Source organism: Malurus melanocephalus, unplaced genomic scaffold (genome assembly GCF_030028575.1).
Source record: "Malurus melanocephalus ecotype Western Australia unplaced genomic scaffold, MMel_1.1 scaffold_95, whole genome shotgun sequence".
Taxonomy (NCBI): domain Eukaryota; kingdom Metazoa; phylum Chordata; class Aves; order Passeriformes; family Maluridae; genus Malurus; species Malurus melanocephalus.
This window is the reverse complement of record NW_026623327.1, coordinates 854,738-865,646: the sequence shown is the minus strand read 5'-3', so window position 1 is coordinate 865,646 and position 10,909 is coordinate 854,738. Positions and strand designations below refer to the sequence as shown.

The following is a 10,909-nucleotide window of genomic DNA, read 5'->3' as shown; positions in this document are numbered from 1 at the left end:
TGCAAAAATTTCATGAAATTGCAAGCTGCTCTATGTGTGAAATGTTCTTTTCAGTGTTTGGCTGTTTGATTCATTTTTGAGTTACCTAGGGCTCTAACTAAAAGAGAGATAAATGGATGAAGAGGATCTCATCTGCTTGTCAGCCCATGAGTCAGCACGATGAGAAGATGCAAGGTGTGACCCAAGTGCGTTTGTGGGTGACATGCTAAAGCAAAGTTCTGACCACCTTCCTCATTAAAGATCCCACTGCAGTAATTCTATCTGTAAGCTGTATTAACTCTGATGGCCTGGCCAGATTCCAAGCTTAAAAATTTACATTCTTCCATCTTTGTTCCAAGTGGACACTATAATCTTAATTTCCTCTCTGAAACAGCTCTCTTTCTAGGCTGCTAAAACCTTCCTGTGTCTCACCACAAAGTTTCAGCACCATAGTGGATTAAACAATCATTATATGGTTTCTGCATCAACTTGTGAACCAAGGGAGTATATCACAACATCAAAGGCAGTATAAAAATGTAAACTACTAATACTTTTGGGCCTGCTCATTGCAATATAAAATTTGGCCAGTGGCAAAAAGTAGTTGGCTGAGAGAGTGTTCAGTGGCTCCAGTAACTGCTGAAGTGCAACATTTCTCCCAGCATGTTTAGTGTCATGAATGCATAAGTTTGACCTAAAAACCAGATCTTTCTGTATATCGTGGTACTGGGTCAGCATTCTTTTTTAGGTCAGATTCTCATCAGATTTATGTTGCAAGCAGTTACAAGTCCTGCATGAGAGACACTTGTGTTAAGAGCAAAAAAAAGGTAATTCTTGGGCTTTTTGTACATGTTTGGCCCTCTGTGTGAGGTCAGTGCAGGAGAGAGTAATTTCATGAAGGAAACGAGACATCTGTGTTAAAGTTCCCCCCTGTTTGATGACAACGCTGATTGTTCAGAGAGAAAACATACGAGAAGGACACACCTGTGGCAATATTTCCCCTGGTGGGATCTCCCCAGATTCTCCCTCTCAGGGCTGTACACAAAGAAACAATGAACAGAACTGTGGCATGAAGAAATGATATACAGATGTAGCTGATGCTGAAAATGCTATTTGCATAATATGGTAATATATCCGTTGTAGTTCCAGCTACATACATGATCAAAGCATCCACTGTAAATGATAATGCAAATTAATTTTAGGCTCATTATTATTAATTGAACCTGAATAGAAATCAGATTCAGTAAAAATAGAATAAAGAAACAAACTGAAACTATGTAGGGAAACAGTCATTAATGTGATTATTCTCCCTCACTTAGAGTTAGGCACATGCTCCTTCTACCTGTGTTTTCCTTCTGTTTTCTCTGGTATGATTTCAGATAGAAATTCTCCTTTATTCTGCAGTTCGTGCTCTTGATTTCTCTTTTAATGTTCATGTCACTCTGTCAGCACACTTTCTTAAATGTATTATTAAGGTCTGCATGGTCTAATAGGTTGCCATTACCCTAAGCTTTATTCATTCCTTTTCCAAATGAAATCAAATTTGGGCTTGAATAATGTTGACAGGGACATTTGCGTAAACTAAGTTCGTTACTGCAGTAATGGGGTTGTTTTTGTGAATTAATGGGTCATTTGTTTTTAAAAACAGAACACCAGCATGTTCCTGATGTTCCTGCCCCTTCTAATAACTCTTTAATGGTGATCTTTTGTCTTGTTGCAACGGTTTCTAATTTCTGCGGTTCCTGGAGATAAGAGAAGGATAAAACGCTAGGATCTAGGATCTAGTCATTATCCAGCACTGAAGTTCCTGTACTAAAGTGGGTTTAATATCATTTAATCATGTAATTTAATTAAATCCTGATTTTTGCTAAATATTTAAAATGGTGAGACTACATTTTTTTTTCCTAGACAGTACTGGAGTGTGATCTTCAGTGACTACAAAATTATTTAGCATTAATAACTCTCAACTGTAACAAGTGGATGGTTAGTTTCCTGAGAATTAAATCCACCATTAGGATATGAGCATCTTTTATTTCTCTGTGAATATTTGAACTTCATCATAAAGCTACTTTCAGCATAGGATAACGCATTGGGCAAAGACTGCATGCAGTTGTAGATGCAAAACAAAATTAAATTCCTTCCTAAATTGAGGAAGCAAAAGAGGACAGATAAAATTTGTGATCCATTCCTAGGATCCATTCCTTAGCAAGACCTTAACAACTTCATTCTGGCATTTTGAAGGAAATGCCATTGTAAGTAATGATTAATCTTATTAGTTTCCTTACTGTTTTTGTTATTTTCCTCATTACAGATCTTGTCATTTATTTACATGTAGCACTGTAAGAAATGTTAATGAAACAGTGTCTTTTTTTCATATTGATATATTTATACTTACATAATATTGATACTTATAAGTGCAGTGACATTGCATTTATTACCTTTCTATCACAGGATGTGTTGGTAAATACCCAACTACTTTCCTGAAATAATTTTGGCAATTGTGTTGAGCAGTGTTGTACTTATATCACAGTGGCTACCTCTGAATCAACATAGCAAATATAAATATATTATATATATTTTTACATATATATATATATATAGAGAGAGAGAGAGAGAGTATATGTATATTTGAGATGTTCTCACCCTGTTTCCTTCAAGAGAGATACTCACAAGGAAAAACTGAAACTCTTTTCCCATTGTCAAACATAAAAACATTTTCCTGGGGAAGTCCTGCTTACCAAATGTGTCTGCAAACACTAACAGCAGTAGAGCATGCCCAAAAGATTGGCTTTGTCACCTTTACTCCTGATAAATGACATTTTACTTTGTGTGCACTCACTGAAGTCAGCAAGGCTCGAGTATGCAGATATTGATTTTGAATCCTGGACCAGAATGTCTCGCTCTTCCCAAATTCTAGATTTTCCAGCAATGCTGGTCACCATTTCAACAGCTCTGAAACTGGATGTTGCAGGTGTCTCACATTGACAATTGCAATTTTACTGATGCTGTGCAGCACAGGATGTCCACTCTTATTAAGTTTCAAGACACAGGAAATGCAACTTAGTAACTGAATGCATAAAAAGGAAGCAGCGTTTTAAAGTTCAAGGTAAGTGCCATGATTTTTAAGTTGGAGGAGGAGGAGAGAGCGTTTAATGGATCCTTTATTTAATTTTGAAATTTGCTGTTCATTTTTAATGTTTCCTACAGAATTCAAGAAGAATGGGGACATCAGTACACAATGATATGCAAAAATAAATTACAGACATTCAAACTTCAATATGCTGGCTTCCTGATCCCCAAAAGCCCACAGTGAGGAGGTGCATGAAAGGGAAATGAAGAACTGCCAGGCACTTGGATCCTTATTGTGAGGACTGACTGAAGAAAACATGCAAAACACAAGGTGCTGCATAGAAACCTTGGAATCAGAATGGGTGGGTAACCAGACGAATGATAACCAGAACAAAAATATGTAGACCAAAATGCAGGTGTTCACTGCACTCAAAATTAATCTGTTGCATTGTTTCCTGAGGCCATAATTTGCATCAGATGCTCAGCAGGATTCAAAATCTGACTAAATATTCATGTGGGCAACAGGAAACTCCCAAGGTATAAACCCAGAGTTTCTAAAAGTCCTTCTGGAGAGGTTTTACCTTTCTATGTTGTAAGGCATAAGGCAATTCCTGATCACCAAGAGCAAGGAGGATATTTTTCCCAAGAATATGTTTATTCCTTCTGTATTTCCTCACTTTCTCTAAACTTCTGCTCACTAATGTGATCGTGGTCTGATCTGACACAGTAATTCCTACAGCTCTAACCAGGATGGATATTCAGTAATTAAATATCTTGTGATGTGCAAAAGAAGGAAAGGAACAAAGCACTCCAGGCTGAGGTCAGAAAATCCCTATGAGATTTATTCTAGATTACTCACTGCATTTTTTATTTTCACATGGCTTACTCTTGCAGACTCTGACTTGCCCGGTGCCTTTCCGTTTCATGGGATTTTTTCCGGAGGTTGACAATAGGTGTTTTGCCTTGAAAGGCAAGCATGACAAACTATAAAGTCACGTCCTCAATATTCTGGTATGTGCTCATATCCTGGTATGACCTCATTTGAAGGAATGTGATTGTGATTTCCAGCATTACAAGGTGAAATCAGGATTTGGTTACATCTGCCATCTACCACGTAAAATACAGTCTCTCTGAATTTCAGCTCATGCCGATGCATCTTCATAGCCAATGCTAGGAAAAATCACCAATTACTGTGGCTGTTTACAGAGCACAAGAACTGAATATTTAATTTTACCAGCCTCTAAGGACAGCAAAGCTGAATTTGAACTCTAGTTAAAGTTTTGCTGATTACTCTCGACCTTTCCGGGACAAAGACATGAAGGTCACTGGAGTCATGACTTTTTTCACATTCTGCTTGTCTTTGTCATTCCCCTAATAATGCGGAGGACTAGAAACAAGAGCTGGGTGGTGTTTTTTTTCCCCCTGCCTGGAAATCTATTTAGATTAGTCACCGGGTTTTCCAGTCTACGGTCATTGAAGGTCATTTGGTTTACAGCTGAAATTCTCAATTGGAACCTCATCTTGTAATCAGAACTTAAAACCCAAGCAAGGTTTTGTATCTCCTCTGAAAGGGTAGGTTGTTGTATGATTAGCTTCAGAATGTTAAATGGACTGTCTGTGTAATGATGGGTAATTTTGGGGGGCTTAAATTGCTCTATGAGAAGACCTGTCTGGAATAATAATTCCGGGCTATATTATAAAGAGCAGCATTCTAGGCTTCTCCTAAATGCTAATTCTATTACACATTAACATTTCCTTTGCTGTAAAATGGCACAAGGCAAGCCAGCAAGATGTAAAAATCTTGCAAAGTGCATTTTCACTTATAGACTGCTCCTAAGAGCAGGCCATTTCCTGAAAATGTCCCTTAAATAAGCATCCACTTACAGTGGTCATCATCATACAGTCAGCAGCTGCTAATAGCTGCTCCAGAGCCTCGGCTGCTGGCAAACATAGAGCCTTTGTTGTCATCTATAGAGTGGTGGAAATGGCTGTGTAATTTTTACACAGTTGTTTTAAAACTTATTCTTGGCCCTAAGTATGAAGCATCAGCCACACAATGTAGATGCACCCTAGGGACTGCTCAGAAGCACTGGTCAACTGTGTATTCTTTGGTTCTCTAAGACCACTGGCAAGAATCCGAAAACCTCTTTTAATCTTTGTTGATTGATTGATTGATTGATTGATTGATTGATTGATTGATTGATTGATTATTTTAATGTCTCTTTGGTCCACGTGCAACTCAAATGCAAATATTTACATTTACATGTATGTATGTGTATGTGTATATATAAATAATTAAAACTGAAGGCTCCTTGAGGGAATAAATCCAACCCTGCCATGATATTGTTATTGAGGATAACAAGATGACTTTTTGAAAGTATAGAATTTTTCAGTGTGTTTTAATGAACCAGCAGTTACTTTGGGAAAACATAACAAGCAGCAGCTCAATGGTGGTTTACCAAAGCCAGGAATCTCCCTGGACAGCATCACCTACAGAACAGGGGGCAAAGTGTTTCACTTTGGTAGGGGAAGCAAGTTTTAGGCCAACATCTCCAGACATACAAGTTGACCTTTGATTTCTTTGTATTTGTTATACTTTAGGTTCTCAGCTTCAGAGGCTGGCTTCAGCAAGTTCCACCTCCCCATTTGCCCCAGCTGCTGGCTCCCTTTCTGTGTTTCCATCTGACCGCCCTGCAGCAGCTTGGGTGCAAGCAGGAGGTCCCCTCACACAGGGATGGGTGTCAGATCCTGCCCCGTGCAGGGTCAGCTTCATGAGTGTCTCCAGCTGGGCACCACCCCACTGTCCCCTGGTGTCATCACCGTGACCCATGATGCCAGCTCGTGGCTTGTTCCAGCAGGCATTATTGTCACTCTTACTGGCAGGCTGGGCATTTCCAGAACATCTCTGGGGGCAGATGGTTCATCCCCAGCTTGGCTCCATTCCCCAAGGAGTCTGAATCATCACCCTTCGGACACACCTTCTTGATTCCTCTCGAGGCTTGCAGGGGCTGACATTACCCTGCTCTTAATCCCTTCTCCAGAACCACTAAACTCTAATGCCAGATTACCTTTCTCCTTTATCTTCTTTAGCCACTCTACAAACAGAGCTCCTTTTAACTGATTACTTTTATATATTCACTTCACACTGATTTTAAAAAGTTCCATGGCTTTCAAAATAGTGCACTCCAATAGATTCCATCTCAACAAGTCCACCAGCTTCCCAGAGTTGCAGATACCAGAAATATGAATGGGCCCCTGCTCTCCATGTTTTTTAATATACCGTGATCCAGATTATGTTGCTGTTGCTTCACATCTCTCTGATACAAAGATGATGGAAAGTTGTTGTACTGAATTTGGAAGGAATCAATAGCACTTAGAGCTATCTGCATTTTGCAGTTTTCATTAGCCATACAACAGCCTGACTACTCTGGAGAACAAAAGGCAACAAAGTTGTTAAACAATTTTCTTTTACTCAAATTCATTTCATGAGCCTGGCACATCCCAAGGATCTGGGCCTGCATTTCTAAAGCAGGTTATTTTGCTGAGGCCAGGCTGACTTCCCCAGTTCTCTTCTGTCGGAGCGACCATTTGCCAGGAGACAGGAGAGACACAGAAATGACCGGGTAGATGTGGTGTAACGTGAACTTTCTCTCAAACTTTATTACATGCTCTGGAGGGTTTTTATACCCAAGGTTCCTAACGGTAACAGCAGTTAAACTTAACGCTTTTTCTAACGGGAATAACAGTAACTTAAGGTTCATAAGCTCCTACTAACGATGTATAATTCCTTATATGGCAGTTCTGCCGTTGCAGGTAGTGCGTGCTGACTCCCCTCTGCCATACAGTTACATTGGTGGTTCTCACGGCCACGAGGGTACTCGAGACAGACCCTACTGGAACCATTACTGCACCTGCCGGCTGCTGGCCAACGATGGTCAATGGTGCAGATTGTTCCAGAACCTTCACGGGCCTTCTCTCCCCTTACCAGGCCTAGGCCTTACACAGGCCTACCACACTCTTCCTTTTGCTATAGCTGATGTCTCAGAAGAAATAGAAATCAGTGTAACTCATGTTAAAAGGGCACTTTTAGCTCTATGTGCCCAGCCCCATCAGCCTCTCTCAGGCTGGAACCAAATACCAGTGCGTTGGAGAATTAATTTACTTTTTGATGAAGCACAGACCTTAAAAAGCTAAGCTGGATTCAAGGTCTGTGACAGACAGCAAGGTCTTTCGCTGACAGAAATGTGCAGCTGCAGAAAGGGCCTGCTCACAATGAATTGCAGGAAGGCTGCTGTTTGAGATATTTTACTTTTTAATAGGCCACGGAGCCTCCTGGATGTGTGTGGACACTACACTGGTTCCAGGGGTCACATCTCCAGCAATAGTGTGGGTAGCTGTGTGCTCCCTTCCTGCACACAATTTAGTTGATGTTCCAGAACCTAATGAATTCTGGCGGCAGGAATGATAATAGCAGACAATTGTTTGTCTCCAGTCGCTAAATTTTGTTAGAGAGTTAAAATAAACCTGTCTGCTTGACTAGTCTCATGTGCAGCAAAATAAAAATAAGCCTTCACAAAGAATCATTTTCAAGCGCCATTTTACTTTTTGTCTTAGGCTCACAAATGCCTTTCATGTTTTCTGATATGTCAGCTATCATAACACAAAATAAATAACCAAGTGAAATACACAGACATGTTCTCTGGGTGGCTTATGGTGTAGAAAAAAGAGCCTTCAGCGGCTTCCTTTACCTGCTTTCTTGTCTTTTTTTTTTTCTCCCCTAAGGCTTGCAATAGATGCTTCTTCGTAGCATGTGCATGAAACACTAATGTTATTTTAATTCTGTTTTGCAGCTTTTGGGAGCCCATTCACAGCTGAGGACCCCCAGTGAGTTGGACTCGGTGCAGACAGAACAAATCCAGCTCTGGCTCTGAGGACAGCCCATCCCACGCTGCGCCTCCCATGGCCACGGGAGACTCACGCTGTAAATGTTGATGCATTCAACACATCTGCCACGCATGCAGATCATGGAGACAGTGACATTGCCTGGGACACTGGGGGCTTTGCAGCAGGGCCTATCGGCTGCTAAATACATCATTCAAATGGAAACACTTTTCAAAAAAAAGGCTGGTGCTTGCCATGGGAATTCAGCTTTAGAAGAACATGGCAGTGGAGCAGGACTTGTTAGGTCAAATATTTTAAAAAGTCCCCCAGTCATGTAGGAACTTAATTTCAGATGTGAACTGGAATTTAATTTCAAGGAACAAAGAACTTAGGGCATTTCTGCAAAGAGGGCTAGGTTCCCATTTGACTTTTCAAAATATTACCCCATCTGTTTAAAAAAGACCCTCCCACATACAGACCCAGTCCTGACACTCCAGAACAGACAGAAAACAGCAGTAACTCTTTGCTGATTTAGACCAGCACAGTGCCTGCCCGCTAACAATAGCCAGAGGAGAAAACTCCTGTTACAGTCCTGCCAATGGGACCTTTTTCCGTTTGTCAGTAAGTGAATCCCAAAATTTTACTGGAACCAAATTAAATTTGAAACCGAAATCCTGTCCTACTCTGGTCCCTGTCTCTATCACTGTTAGCTTGACTTTACATTGAAGCCATTAAATAAAAATGGCATAGGACCAGTGACCTACCATTTAGCATCCGCTTGCATTTTTTCCATAAAAGTAAACCTGTTTCTCCTAGAAATAGCTACAGGCATTTGACTCATTAAATTTTTGTTTGAATGGATTTCTTTTTGATCAAAATCAAATGTCATTTCTGAGCTACCCCCCAAAAAAACTATTAAAGCTCTTCCTAAAAACAAAGCAGACTTTCTGTCTTTTGAGTAGGGATCATAACTAAAGGCTGCTATTTCTTTTTTCTATGAAGTTATTTCAGCAATTAAATATATTCAGAAAAGATTTTTTCCCCTAGAAAGCAAATAATTGTGCCTTTCAAAATAATAATAAGAGAGTGGAGGAATTCATTCAAAATAAATAGAATTGTTCTCTGCTTTACAATTCTTTTTGTAGGTCAAAATAGGACAATGTTTCTTGTCAATAGAAAAAGCTCTGTAAGGGGAAACATGTTGACAGTGGCTTCAAAGCAGTTTCAAACAATGAATGATCCAGCATACTTGGTTAAAATCCCCCACAAAAATCTTGAATTTCCAAGACTGTAACCTCCCAAGGTTTGTTCCCGAGGCTGGTCTCCATGCCCTGCTGATGTTGGGTTTGCACTCACTGCTGGACTTTGCCCCCTGTTCTGCAGGTGATGTTGTCCAGGAGATTCCTGGCTCTGGTAAAACACCCCTGAGCTGCTGCATATTATGTTTTCCCAAATTATCTGCTGGTTCATTAAAACACACTGAAAAATTCTATACTTTCAAAAAGTCAATGGGGGCAGCTGCAGGGACATGATTTCTCCTGGACAGAGCAAAACCACTGAGATCTGATCCATATCTAGACTTTTAAACAGTAAAAAATCAGCAAGATTTTGCTGATTTCTTGCAGCTGAGGGACCTCCTGTACATTTTTGAAGGACTACTACTGTTATTAAATACTTGCCACACTGATAGATGGAGCCACAGAGAATCCTGCTGCATGAGAAGTATATTGTGGTGGCCATAGCTGGGAGAAATTTGGCTTGGTTCCCTCGACTGCATAAATGTAAAGTCCACTTACACCAGCTGCGTGTCTGGCCCTAAAATTTGATTTATCATTTGGTCCCTTAGCCTAGGTCAAAGCTATCATGCATGCATCTAATTGAAAGTGCAGAACAGCTGACATGGAAAGAGAAAATAGGTTTGAAAAAAAATCATTAAAAGCATGTCAGAAAGCTACAAGATCATTCCCAGTTATTTTTAGGGTGCTCATGACAAATTTCTGATACACTAACCACCTGTGAGGGCAGTGCTAGCGCCTTCCAGAGAGAAAGGCTCCAGCTTGGTCTTCGTCTTTACAGCCAAAGTTTTCAAGGACATGGCTTGTTGCTTAATTCATTTGATCCTATTGGCCAGCTGTCAACAAAAGTGTCAATCCTGTATTTGTAACGTCATAAACTTCGAAGTATGATGTTGTAAACTGAGGACCATGACTTTGACTTAAGGGCAGGAGCAGATGGCCGGGGCACGCACTTACGAGCTTGTTTTCAGGAAGCGAGACCTTGCGATCATAACAGTAAAAAAGTTACTTCATTGGAAAAGAAGGCAAGAAATCATTTTGCTGAAGTGCCCCCACTGTTTCTCCAAACCCTCCTGAAAAAAACGTAATTGATTTCTAAGATCCGTGCGAGACTGCATATTTATTGCGCCGAATGAAATATGGATTGCATGAATTCTGCCGGTGTGACATTCAACCCACTCGAATATTATGAGTTTGACAGTTTGACTCTAACTCAGTTTATTTCCCACTTGAGAGACTGGAAAGGAACAGATGGGGATGTGAGAACGACCAGGGAGGGGAAGAGCGTGCAGCAGCTTGTGCTGCCGGGCCCTGGTGTGAGCGCACCTCCCCGCAGCCACTCAGGGGTTGTGACCGCCACCGAGAAGTGGTTTTCCAGACATTATTAAAGCTGCAGAAGCACATGCGGCTCCTGAAGCAAGCATCAGGCAGCCCCAGAAGGTAAGAGAAGGTCTGCTGAGTACAGGCTGTGCCAAATTTAGCACTGGAGGAGAAAAGGTGATAGAGGTCAGCTTTACAGGTCTTGGAGGACGTTGGCTGTCTCAACTGCTCGTCACTGCTGTCAGGCATACCCCGACATTAGTGCTGAGTTAATAAATAACTGCTAGCTGTATCATCACAATATTTACTTCACTGCTCGGAACATTTCCCCCCACTCCAGACGATAGCATCTCTCTTTTTCAAATGTT

At 40.8% G+C, this 10,909-nt stretch overlaps 1 long non-coding RNA gene across 2 annotated transcripts; it reads left to right on the top strand.

The window, feature by feature from the left end:
* Positions 1-2,401: 2,401 nt before the first annotated feature.
* LOC130575009 (uncharacterized) lies at positions 2,402-9,774 on the top strand. 2 transcript variants are annotated; one of them, XR_008965508.1, is made up of 4 exons: positions 2,402-3,082; positions 3,184-3,407; positions 3,940-4,056; positions 7,896-9,774. It is a non-coding gene; the product is annotated as an uncharacterized LOC130575009 (long non-coding RNA). The 2 variants fall into 2 exon arrangements; XR_008965509.1 differs by lacking the exon at positions 3,940-4,056.
* The last annotated feature ends 1,135 nt before the right edge of the window (positions 9,775-10,909 follow it).